The following is a 12,564-nucleotide window of genomic DNA, read 5'->3' as shown; positions in this document are numbered from 1 at the left end:
TTTATTTTTGTCTGTGTCCCTCACTTGGAAGCTCCCTGGGAACCAGGACTGTGAGGGCTGTCATTTCTTGGTGCCCGAGAAAGGCTCTCAGTGTCCATTTGTCGAGTGGTAGGTGGATGCATGATTAGAATTTTAAAAATTAGAAGGCTTATGAGACAATGAAGTTCACCTCCATATGCTTCTCTCAAATACCAGCCGCTGCATTGCAGCACCGCTTCTCAGAGGCCTGCTGTGCTTTCTGGAAGGCGCGTCACTCACCTCTGTGTCAAGGAGACTGCGGGAGAGTTTGTGTGGACGGAGGGATGGGGACAGGAGGTGCCGAGTCCCAGCTTTGTCCTGGCTATCAGGGCCGTCTCTTTCCTTCTCTAATTTCCCTTATCATTTCTCCTTTGATCCATGGGTTATTTAGAAATGAGTTGCTTAACTCTCAAACACTTGAGTTTTTCTACTCTTCTCCCAGTTGTTAAGTTCTAATTTAATTCCATTGTGGCCACAGGTGACCTGGATGTCCCAGGATAACTGGAGATCTATTGGGAAGAAATGAAACTCATCATTTACTGCACATTATACACAAAAGTTGGTCTTCCCAGAATCCACCTGCCAATGCAGGAGACACGGGTTTGATCCCTGGTCCAGGAAGATCCCACATGCTGTGGAGCGGCTAAGCCCGTGTGCAACAACTACTGAGCCTGTGCTCTGGAGCCCGAGCTCTGCAACAAGAGAAGCCACCGCGATGAGAAGCCCGCCCACCACAACCAGAGGGAAGCTGTGCTCACTGCAACTAGAGAAAAGCCCTTGCAGGAACAGAGGCCCAAGGTGATCAAAAAACAAAAATAAATAAGCAAATAAATAAAGTCACTTAAAAATAAAAATTAAAACAACACCTTAAAAAAAGAAAATGAAAGGAACGCCCACAAACGTCAAAAAATATTCACAAAATACGTATCTCACCATAGACTCGTATCCAGCCTATATAAAGAACTCCTGTGTGTGTGCTAAGTCACTTCAGTTGTACCTGACTCTTTGTGACCTCATGGACTGTAGTCTGCCAGGCTCCTCTGTCCATGGGATTCTCCAGGTAAGAATACTGGAGTGGGTTGCTATGCCCTCCCCCAGGGGATCTTCCCGACCCAGGGATTGAACCTGTGTCTCTTACCTCCTTTGCATTGGCAGGTGGGTTCTTTACCACTGGCACCACCTGGGAAGCCCCAAAAGAACTCAATAGAAAGACAAACAACCTGAATAAAAGTGGGCAAAATACACGAACAGACACTTCACTGGCCGTCCAACACTGCCCAGATGTTAGTTTCAGCTGCCCACTAAGCATCCCCAGGCTTCTGGTGTTGGCCCCTGGTTTTCTTGGTCAGAAAAGAAAACTCTGCCCTCCTCCTCTGTCCACGTGCTTGAGCAGATGTCACTTCCCTTCTGGTCCCTGAGAGAGGCCATCAGAGCATCACATTCCTCTAACACAGAGTCTGCTCGGAGGCAGGCACATGGCTCAGAGCCAGGGTCAGGCAAGTCCAGGACCTGGAACCTGGTGAGTCTTTCATCCTCACGGACCTGAGCTGGGAAGGTAGGGTCCAGAGCTGCCCTTGTTGGTGGCCAGCTTGCCAAACCACTGGGAGAGCCAGCCTGAGAGAGGCTCTGACACGCAAGAAGCAGAGATGCTGCTTGAGTGCCTGGATCCAGCCCAACCTGAAGCCCAGTTGGTAGATTGCAAACATGGCCACACATCTTTCCCACCTCTGTGACTTTAGAGTCCTCCTAATAAGTCAAGTTCCTTCGTCCACCCACTTGAATCTGGGCTGGCTGGGCCACCTGACCTGCCTGGGTCAATGCATCAGTGGAAAATGTGACCCAAGCCTAGACCGGGAAGGTGGTTGTATGTAGATCCATATGTAGCATGCCCACGGGAGTTCTTTATATAGGCTGGATACGAGTCTATGTATGGATACGAGCAGGTGGACCTGCTCTTGGGCTAGCCTGCGAGGCAGCGAGAGACACATGGCCCAGTCACCCCCATCATCTTGCTGGCCTTCAGCTCCAACTGACCACCAGAGCCACCTGGCCTCCACGTGACTTAGGACGTCCTGGACTACCAGTCCCCAGTCCAATGCCCTCGGCCAAGGGCACACTGTCCAGTGGACGTACAGCCTCATGAGCAATAACACAGTGGTGGTTGTTGAGTTTGGGGATGCTTTGTTACACAACAAATCTGCCTGAACTTAACTAACTGATGCCTGGACCTTTCTCTTATGCAAGACAAAACGTAATCTCTTTTTTTTCCACTTTGGTTTGGTTTAGTTGGGATTACACCTCTGTTCAAGAACAAGCCCAGAGCTCTCTCTCCGCCTCCATGTCACCTTGGCAACAGCTGAAGGGTCTCATGCAAGCATTTATTTCAAACTTCTTCTGAATCTACATATATGTGAGTCTCTCTATGTATTTGGATCTATAAACATGTTCAGACTAAGCCATCGTGGTGCGAGCAGTAAAGAACCGGCCTGCCAATGCAGGGCATGTAAGAAAGGTGGGTTTGATCCCCGGGCTGGAAAGGTCCCCTGGAGGAGGGCATGGCAACTCACCTCAGTGTTCTTGCTTGGAGAATCCCATGAACAGAGAAGCCTGGTCCTCCTCCGTCCACGGGATCGCAAAGAGTTGGACACAACTGTACAACTGAACAGCAACAACGACAGGTCTTACTCAAGACGGGGATGCCTGTGGACAGAGGAAGCTGAAGAGAATATTCTGACCCTGACGCCACTTGTACCCACACCTGCCACCTGCCACCCTCCTGTGGTTTTAGGTCGACGCTCCCTCAAAGCCACCTGCTTCTCGACTCCTTCCAGAAGTTTCTCCCCTTGACTGGGGACGTGTGCAGACTCAGAGGTGACGTGTGCACGCTTTCACCTGGGTCCTCTGAGAGTGACCCGTTTCCTCTTCGGTTCTAGGACGAGCCGGGCTCACCAATTAATCACGGTGACCTCACTCAGCACTGCACCCTCCCCCACCTTGAAACAGAGGAAGCCCCATCAGGATGGACCTGCGAGGCTAGGAGTCTCCCAGCGCTGTGACGGGTGGCCTGAGTGGGGTCCGCCTTCTGGGGGGGACTCGAGGGAGACTCCAGACCCAACTGGGCCAGTCCTTTCTGCTCTCCTCTCAGAGGCAGATCCTAAGGCTTGGGATGGGAAGACTCATGGGAGTCACTTCTAGAACCCACTGATCTAAGGATCCGAATGAGGGACCAACTCAGGAGAGCCAGACTGTCCCCACACTGTCCAGGGCCTGTGTCCTCTAGAGCCAGGGTCTGGAGACCCGCAGTCATCTACATATTCATCTCCTGGAGATCTGCTTTTCCCATCCCAAAGACAGGGCAACGTCACTCCCTCCCCAGGGGATACCCTGAAGTCACGCACAGGAAGCGCTTGGCAGAGCAGCTCCCCGACGCGGCACAATCGGCGATCGGGGGATACGGGGCTGCGTCACCACCAGCATCAGACCTCATTGTCGTCATCACTGCTCGTACAGCTGGTCTTGGGACATCACTGAAGAGCGTGGCAGAGCAGCAATAACCAATATCTCTTAATGTGCCAAATTGCAGTAGTGGTAAGAACTTGCCTGCCAATGCAGGAGACTCAGGAGACCAGGCTTCTATCCCTGGGTGGCGAAGATCCCCTGGAGGAGGGCATGGCAACCCACTCCAGAATTCTTGCCTGGAGAATCCCGTGGACAGAGGAGCCTGGAGGCCCACAGTCTGTGGGTTCGCAGTCGGACACGACTGAAGGGACTCAGTAACAGCAGCAGCACAGCTTGCAGAGCGCTTGTTTCCTTTGGTTCCTGACAGCACACTGGGGGAGCACAGCCGGTGCCGGGAGGACTAAGGCTCAGAGAGGTTGATCCACTGGCCCCGAGTCACACAGCTGGCCAGCAGCAGAGCCGGGGCCCGAGGACTCGGGGAGCCTGGAGCGCGGTGTCCATCCCTGGCCGTGGTCAGCATGGACTCTGGGTCGGGCTGCAGCACAGAGGCTTCCTGGAAGAGGGCTTCCTGCTTACCTGTTACTGTGACCTCTCAGTCTGGGCTTGATAAAGGGCGTCACTGGTGAGGATGACTGCCCTGTATCACTTTCCACCACGGGCCTCATCATCACATCGACACAGAGAAGCCTTGCACTAGGGGAAAGGCGACAAGAACATCCCGAGTCTGCAGAAAAGGCAGGAGGAGGGGCCCTGGGGCCGGGGTGGGAGGGGCAGCCCGCACTGAGGGGGCTGGGTGATCTTCATGACGCTTGCCCGCAGGCCTGCCTGCTCATCTGTCAATCTATCTGCTTGTCTACCTTTAGATCTATAATCTATCAATATTTTCCTATCTATTTTTCTATCTAATCCACCCATCCACCCACCCATCTATCCAGCCATCCATTATCCATCCATCCAGCCACCCACCTATCCACCATCCATCTGTTCATCCATCCATCCATCAACTCACCCACCCATCCATTCACCCATACATCTATCCAACCCTCCATTCATCCACCCACCTACCAACCCACCTATCCATCCATCCATCCATCCATCCACCCATCCATCCATCTATCAATCCATCCATCGATTCACCCACCCATCCATCCATCCAGTCCTCCATCCATCCAATCTGTCTCTCTCTCAAGCTAGCTAGCTAATCCATCTATTCTCCCAATCTAGCCCTCCATCAGAGGCATCTCTACGTTGGTTTGGAGAAAACGGTCACAGAGCAGAAAGTGAGGCCACCTGTGCAGGGGGACAGAGAGCCCCGTGCTTGCCTCGGGACTCTTGGAGGACGCCGGCTTGCATGAAGGCGAGGTGAACCCCTGGGATGCTGTTTCACAGGTGTTGTGAGCTCAGAACTCAGCTGTGTGCTGCGTGCAGGGCTCCTTTGGGGAATCCAAGCTGAACCTGGAGCACAGAGAGGTGGAAACCTGATTCGAGGTCAGCCTCAGGCTCCGCTGCTCCTCACAGGCTCTCCTCGTCCACAGACCAGCTGGGTGAGCTTGCAGAGACCACCCTTCTGCCGTGATTTCTACACTTGTTCATCCCCAGCACCTGTCCCCACATCACCACCTGAGCCAACAGCCACGAAGGTGCTCCCTAAGCTGATCGGGGTGTGCGGGGCCCTGCTCGAGACACCCAGGTGCTTGGTCAAGGGCTGTGGGCCCACACAGCGCCTCAGGTGGGCTCTGCCTGTAGCCTTCCAAGCGGGAGGAGACTGCAGGGGTGGGTGTGCGTGCCCCTTCCCGTAATGAAACCCTGGTCCTTTAGGACGAAGCTCAGTCCATGGCCCGCAGGTCCCCTCGGAGGGCCCACGGAAGCCGTCAAGCCATCTGGAAAGTTCTTGAGCTCTCTCAGGTGGAGGTGAGCCTGTTCCCCAGTCAGCGGAGCAGCTGGACGCCCACCCAGCTCTTGGAGCCCCGCGGACCCCCGGCCTGGGGTGGCTGCTCAGAAGCACCCAGCACCGTCTGGCTCTGAGCTGCCTGTGGCTGCTGGACTGTGAGAAGGGGCTGGGGTGTCTGTGCCCATGTCCTCAGTGCCTGAGTGATGTTGGGGACCCGGCATCACCGCTGGGCTAGGTGCACATTCCGTACATGACTCCCATTCCCAACAGCTCTGCAGTGCCTTCCCGCGGTTCCCAGGTCACCAGTGAGGCTGCGGGTCCAGCAGCTCAGTCCGGGCCCTGCCGTGCTGCCCAGCAGCGGGGCCGAGCGTGGCCTCTGAGCCGCCGTCTCTCTCTGTCCACCCGGCCACCCTGCCGCCTCTCCTGGGCCTCTGCTTCCTCTTTTGTTCTTGGAGATTCTGCTGGCTCATCCGTTCGATTCTGGGAGGCACGGAGCCCTTAGTGGGGGAGCACTTCCAGGCATCTCACAGGCTGGATTGTGAGTCTCCAGGGGCCTGATGTTGTCCCCAACCTGCAGACGGGAGAACTGAGCCCCAAAGGGGCTGGGATGCCAGACACCCGGCTGCCGGTGTGTGAAGCCACAGGTCAAACGCGGGACGGCTGGGCCCACTGCTCTGCTTCCCGCCTACGACGCTAGGACTTCTCACCTCCTCTCAGCATTCAGTTCTATGTGGGCCGCACCTGACGCTCGACACAGTGGTCGGGCAGGATCTGCACTCCAGGTAAGCAGCCTGGGACCGGGGACCCTCCGCTGCAGTGCTTGTGCCTGGACAAATGTCTCCTCGAGCAACACGGTACAAAGAAACTCTGTGCTCAGCCACTCAGTCGTGTCCGGCTCTCTGTGACCCTATGGACCGTAGCCCGCCAGCTCCTCTGTCCACAGGGATTCTCCAGGCAAGAATACTAGAGGGGGTTGCCATGCCCTCCTGCAGAGGATCTTCCCAACCCAGGGATCGAACCCAGGTCTCCCGCATTGCAGGCGGTTTCTTTACCATCTGAGCCCGCAGGGAAGCCCACAGAGAAGCTCTGAGGGGCTAAAAATAACTACGTGCATGTGCTTTTCATTTGCGTCTTCAGCCGCTCAGTCGTGTCTAACTCTTTGCGACGCCAGGGACGGTAGCCCGCCAGGCTCCTCTGTCCATGGGCTTTCCCAGGCAAGAATGCTCGAGTGGGTTGTCCTTCCCTTCTCCAGGGGATCTGCTCAACCCAGGGATCGAACTTGCGTCTCCTGCATTGGCAGGTGGATTCTTTACCATCTGAGCCACCAGGGTTAGTTATGTGCAATTGGGGCAAATTCTGGACAAAAAGACACAAAGAGACCCAAAGCCCAACTGCCACTTTTGAAGAGCTGGAAGCGAGAGCAGGGCGCCGTGCAAGCCCCCGCAGTCAGCACCACAAAAGGGCGGGCAGACCACCCAAGCCACCCTCTGGCCAGCTCCCCGACACGCCCCTATCCTCACCTCGTATCAGGAAGCAGCTCATCCCCCTTGGGGGAGGGACCAAGGGAACCTGTTTCTGTTCCCGCACCCCCCTGCTGCAACAGGGCCCCAGTAAAGCCTTGCCTGAGTTTCTTGTCTGGCCTCCAGTCAATTTCTACTGATTAAGGGGCTAAGACCCCTGGTGGGTAGCACAGGCACTGGTGTGGTCCAGGCCTTGCACTTGGATGGCCTCACATGGTTCCCTGGTCGCCTTCCTGGCAGGGATGAGCCCTCCTCGTGGTCCCTGCCCACCACCCTCATCAACTAGCCACTGGAGGCTGGGACAGGTTCCCTAGGGTGGTGTCGGGTCAGGGCCAGACACAGCAGGAAGATGCCTTGATGGGGCGGTGGGAGGTGTTCACCCTCCCTCCCGAGGGTCTCTGTTCTTGGAATTTCCTGCCAGAGAATGAATTAGGTCAAGCTTCTTCAGTGAAATAAGCAGCCCCTCTGCGTGTTTCAGGGAAGATTCCAGGAGCAGCGCTGGTCCATGTTGTTGATGAGCTTCCTGTGATCTCCAGACGCTCAACAGCTCTGCCAGCCAGGACACGCACCCCCGCCGGCTCATACGGCCTTCGCTTCTGGATGCTGACTCCCCACCCCCACTGCCTTGGCCCTGCCCCCCATCCATCCTCCTGCCGGGAAAGTGGTTCTGAAAGGGAAGCCTGGCCAGGCTCGCTCTCTGTAATGGATGGGGGTCCTAGCCGGAGACATAAGGGGCCCGGGAATGGCCCCAGCGCCCCGACCTTGGTGGGGAGGACCAGAGACTGGGGAGGGGCACTGTGTCCACTCGAGGCAGTGTCGGGAGGGACCTGGGCCTCAGAGGCAGGAGGGGGCTCCGTGCGGCTTCACTCCTGGCTCCCTCACGCCGGCAATGAGCCTGTGCCTGCTGCCTGATGGGCGCTCGGGGAGTCTGCCAAATGAAACGCGCCCCCGCCCCACCAGGGTGACTGGGACTGGCGTTCACCGAGGCTGCAGGCTCCCCGAGCCCTCCTCGGCCAGGCCGCACTCTTGCTGTGATGGGGCAGCCACGGCCCCCCAGGGAAAGCGGTTCCCCATGAGGCCTCCCCCAGGGTGACCAGCATTCACTTGGGTGGGCAAGGCCAGAGAGCTGAGCCCCACCTCCCACTCCCGGGTCTGATTTGAGATGTTTGTCAGGGACGTACTTGTGGAGTTCACTCCTCCTTGTCCCTGGTGGCTCAGATGGTAAAGCGTCTGCCTGCAATGCGGGAGGCCTGGGTTCGATCCCTGGAGAAGGACATGGCAACCCACTCCAGTACTCTTGTCTGGAAAATCCCATGGACGGAGGAGCCTGGTAGGCTACAGTCCATGGGATCACAGAGTCGGAAACGACTGAGCGACTTCACTCACTGAAGGCACAGACACATGGACACACTCACTCACACGCGCCCTCCTGCTCCTGGTCAGGGCCTGGTCAACGGTGATTGCCCACGGATCTTCAGCAGCTTGGCCGAGAGCTGCTGGACGGCCCAACCTGCAGCCTGGTGTCAGGGCGACACCTGCTGGTCAGTTCTGAACGGCGTCCCAGGCCCTGTGTGCCTGTTGTCACTTCACTCATGTCCAACCCTGTATGACCCCAAGCCCCGTAGCACAAGAGGCTCCTCTGTCCATAGGATTCTCCAGACAGAATATTGGAGTGGGTTACCATTTCTTTCTCCAAGGGATCTGCCCAACCCAGGGATCGAACCCACGTCTCTTTAGTCTCCTGTGTTGGCAGGCGGGCTCTTTACCACTGAGCCACCTGGGAAGCCCAGCCTGGCCCTGACTTGGGCAGAGACCCGGGTGCTGCTAACTCCAGGCCCGGCCGCTGCCCAGGAATCCCGAGTCTGGGCTGGGGCGGCTGGGAATCTGCATTTCCACAAGCCCGAGGGCCCTGCTGGTGCTGCTGGACCTTGCTGAGCTGGGCAGAAACTCAGCCAGCGACGGGCAGTGAGCCAGCCGGGAGCGAGTCAGCACTTTGAACTGATGCACAGGCCAGGAGACGGGGGTGCTGCGTGCTTGGGTTGACGAGGAGGGGGAGACAGCAGGGGACGTGGTTCGGTCCCCAGCACAGGCACGGTGCCCTTCACAGCGACTCTGGGTGGCCAGCCTTCTCGCCTTGAGAGCTGGTTTTCGCCCTGGTCTTGGTCCCCCAGGGAGAAGGTGGATGAACTGTGTGTCCCTCCTTCCCACACACAGCACCCCCACCCTGCTCTATGCAGGGAGGGTGGGGTTTCCATCTTGCAGGAAGTGGTGGGAGGTGCCAGGGAGGACTATGAGCTGGTGCCTGCAGTGAATTCTCTTGAAATCTGCCTCATTTATGAATCTGTCTCTCAGGGAGCTGGCTAAGCCCTGGTTCTAATCAGCCCCTCCTCAAGGGAAAATGTTCCTGAGTGGCCTCTGTCTTTGGAAAAATGCCGGGAGCCGGCGAGAGACATTCCACTCGTGACAAAGGTCATGAGGAAGGGGGCTCGGCATACGCAAAGGCGGGATCGAGCCTCGGGAGTGCCCCCGGATATTCTCGAGCATCTACCCCCAAAAAACCAGAGTCTGCCTACTTTATTGCTTTGTGCTCTCACCTCTGACTTTACTGGGGGCTGTCCCCCACCACCATCTCACTCTCTCTGTCAAAGAGTTAACCTACAGCTCCAATTAATGAAGTTCCTGGGCAATTAGGAGTGTTTAAATCCAAACCCCTCAGATGGCTCTCTAACTCGCCTGACAAGTTTACCCGGACACCTACAGCTATGCATAGGATTGTTTACAGTCTCCCAGCCTCCAGAGGCACGGGAAGCTTAAGATATTCAAATAGCTTAGAGCCTCTCAGAGAATTAGAAACTGTCAGAATAAAACTAGTAAAAGATTTCATTGATGAGCCAATGTTTGTTGCCAAGTTTTCACATCCCCTGAATTGTATCCTTGAATGTGCATTAATTAATATAGTTGGTATGTAGAAAAAATAAGTAGTGGCCTGGTGTTAGTAACTTTAGACCCTTAAGGTAGTAAATTCTTTCCTTTGTAAACCCATTACACATCCACCCTATAGGAACGTAATCTTATCTTCGGAAGATGGCGCCAAACCTTAGAATAATTACTCTTAGAGAAAAATAAGTCTTTGTTGATAAGTCCTTGTCAAGAGTCATAAAATGTTAATAGGCCTCTGGCCAGAAGATGATGTAAATCACCTAAACCATTTGTATACGATAAATCTGCAGGAAAGAAGCCCTGGTTTTTGATAAGCATCAAAGACTGCTGATTTTGCATCCCCTATTGTCCTCTATGTGTAACTTAGGGTATAAAAGCCCCTGTTGAAAATAAAGCTATGGGCCTTGCTCACCAACGCTTGGTCTCCCCATGTCATTCTTCCCTTTAACTTCCAGCTGAGTGTCCATCTGGAGCGTGGATGTCCTCTGCGACCATTTATTTGCCTGGGCTTCTAAGACCCACTCGAGAAGGTGTCTAAGGTGGGGCACCTTCCGCTATTCGAGAGGGCGCCTGCGGCCTCCGTGGTCAGAGCTAACCTGGTGTCACGGGTTATATTGATTTTCCGCGTAAACCAAGCCACTCAGCTTCTTTTCTCCACTGAATTTTCCTACTGAGCTATCCTCATTCTATTCCTCTTTATTATCTCTAATTAACATTTGAATAGGTCGCCTAGCCGTCTCTCCTTCGAATACCCTGGATCAGCCGGGGCTGGACCCCGGCAGAAAAATACTCAGATTCTGGGCTTCTCTGGTGACTCAGACGGTAAAGAATCTGCCTGCAATGAGGGAGACCCAGGTTCAATCCCTGGGTTGGGAAGATCCCCTGGACAAGGGCATGGCAACCCATTCCAGTATTCTTGCCATTTAGAAAGTCCATGGGCAGAGAAGCCTGGTGGGCTACAGTCCAAGGGGTCGCAAAGAATTGGACACAACTGAAACGACTTAGCACACACACCCAAGTGCCCCAGTGACTTGGGCTGGACTCTCTGGACTCCTCACTGTCTGTGGCCAGCAGGTGGTCAGATGGTTCACCTCTGTAGTTGACAGTTGGCAGCTGGCTGGCTGGTGGTCAGCTGGAGTTAGGGGGTCCCTAGGCCTTGCATTGCCCATCGTCCCAGGTGTGTCCAGCAGTTACCAGGTGGTGGCTGCAGCATTTCTAAGGGCAAGCCCGATGCACGTGTGCTTCTCAAGCTCCTGCCTGCGTCCCCTTTGCTGTTGCCCACCGCTCACTGGCCCACATTGGTCACATGACCAGCCTGTATTAAGGGGTATACACACAGACTCCTCCCCCAGTGGGAGGGGAAGGGTCTGTGGCCGGTCTGCCATCCACCCCAGCAGGTGCTCACAGGACGTGGGGTGTCTGTCGCCTTGTCCTCGGTGCTCTCTCGCCAGCGGGTGCCTGCTTGTTGTGACCCTAATGGCAAGGGTTCGCTTTCTGGGGCTTCTCCTCTTTATACGGTGGTGAAGTTCCCCTGGAATTACGGCAAGTGCATCCAAAGAATCTGTGCTTTCGAACTGTGTGCTGGAGAAGACTCTTGAGAGTTCCTTGGCCTGCAAGGGAATCAAATCAGTCGATCCTTAAGGAAATCAACCCTCAATATTCGTTGGAAGGACTGAAGCTGAAGCTCCAGTAACTTTAGCCACTTGAGGTAAAGAACTGACTCATTAGAAAAGACCCTGATGCTAGTAAAGATTGAAGGCAGGGGGAGAAGAGGACAACAGAGGATGAGACAGACGGTTGAATGGCATCACCAACGTAATACCCATGAGTTTGAACAAACTCCAAGAGATAATGAAGGACAGGGAAGCCTGGCGTGCTGCAGTCCATGGGGTCACAAAGAGTTGGACAGAACTTAGCAACTAAGCAACAACAATCCATTTGCCCAGTTCCAAGCAAAGGATCTGGGGAAATGCATCTTACACACGCATGCTCAGTCACGCAGTCATGTCCAACTCTTACACGACCCCATGGACTGTAGCCCACCAGGCTCCGCTGTCCATGGGATTTTCCAGGCAAGAATACTGGAGCAGGTTGCCATGCCCTCCTCCAGGGGATTTTCCCGACCCAGGAATCAAATCCATGTCTCTTATGTCTTACTCAGTGAGTGTTTATTAAACAAGCCATTGAATTTGTTGAATGGAATTGAGAGTGAAAATGGCTGCAGGTGAGCAATATATTAATTAGACCCAGGATCTGAAACTCCAGATGGGCAGCATGCAAATTAGTAGTGCTTTTCAGAGCAGTCCTTTAGATGCCAAGCTCACGGTGATTTGACTCCCCACCAATGTTCTGAGACACCTGCTCTGACCTGGGGGCACGTCCTGCGGACCACCAACGGGGAATGTTCCCACCCTCCCTTGGGTCATAACCCCACTGAGAAGCTGAGGAAAACAATGGACCTTCTCCCCAGAAAGCACACTCCTGTGTTGTATGTACTGGGGCTCTTGCAGGGAACGGGATTCCCTCCAGCTGATTTTAGTTGAAAGGAGATCATCATGGGGTATTAACAGGACACTGGGGTCATAGGAGATGCTGAGGAAACAGATTCGGAGCTGTGGCATCAGGAATGACTCTGGAAACATAACTGGGCCAACCAAGCGGCTCCTTGCTCACTGGAAGCCACCTGCTTGGCTGGGAAGCTGCTGCCACATCCTCTGAGCTTTAGAGTCAGACCAC

Source organism: Bubalus kerabau, chromosome 5 (assembly GCF_029407905.1).
Source record: "Bubalus kerabau isolate K-KA32 ecotype Philippines breed swamp buffalo chromosome 5, PCC_UOA_SB_1v2, whole genome shotgun sequence".
NCBI classification, from domain to species: Eukaryota; Metazoa; Chordata; class Mammalia; order Artiodactyla; family Bovidae; genus Bubalus; species Bubalus kerabau.
This window is presented reverse-complemented; position numbering follows the sequence as displayed.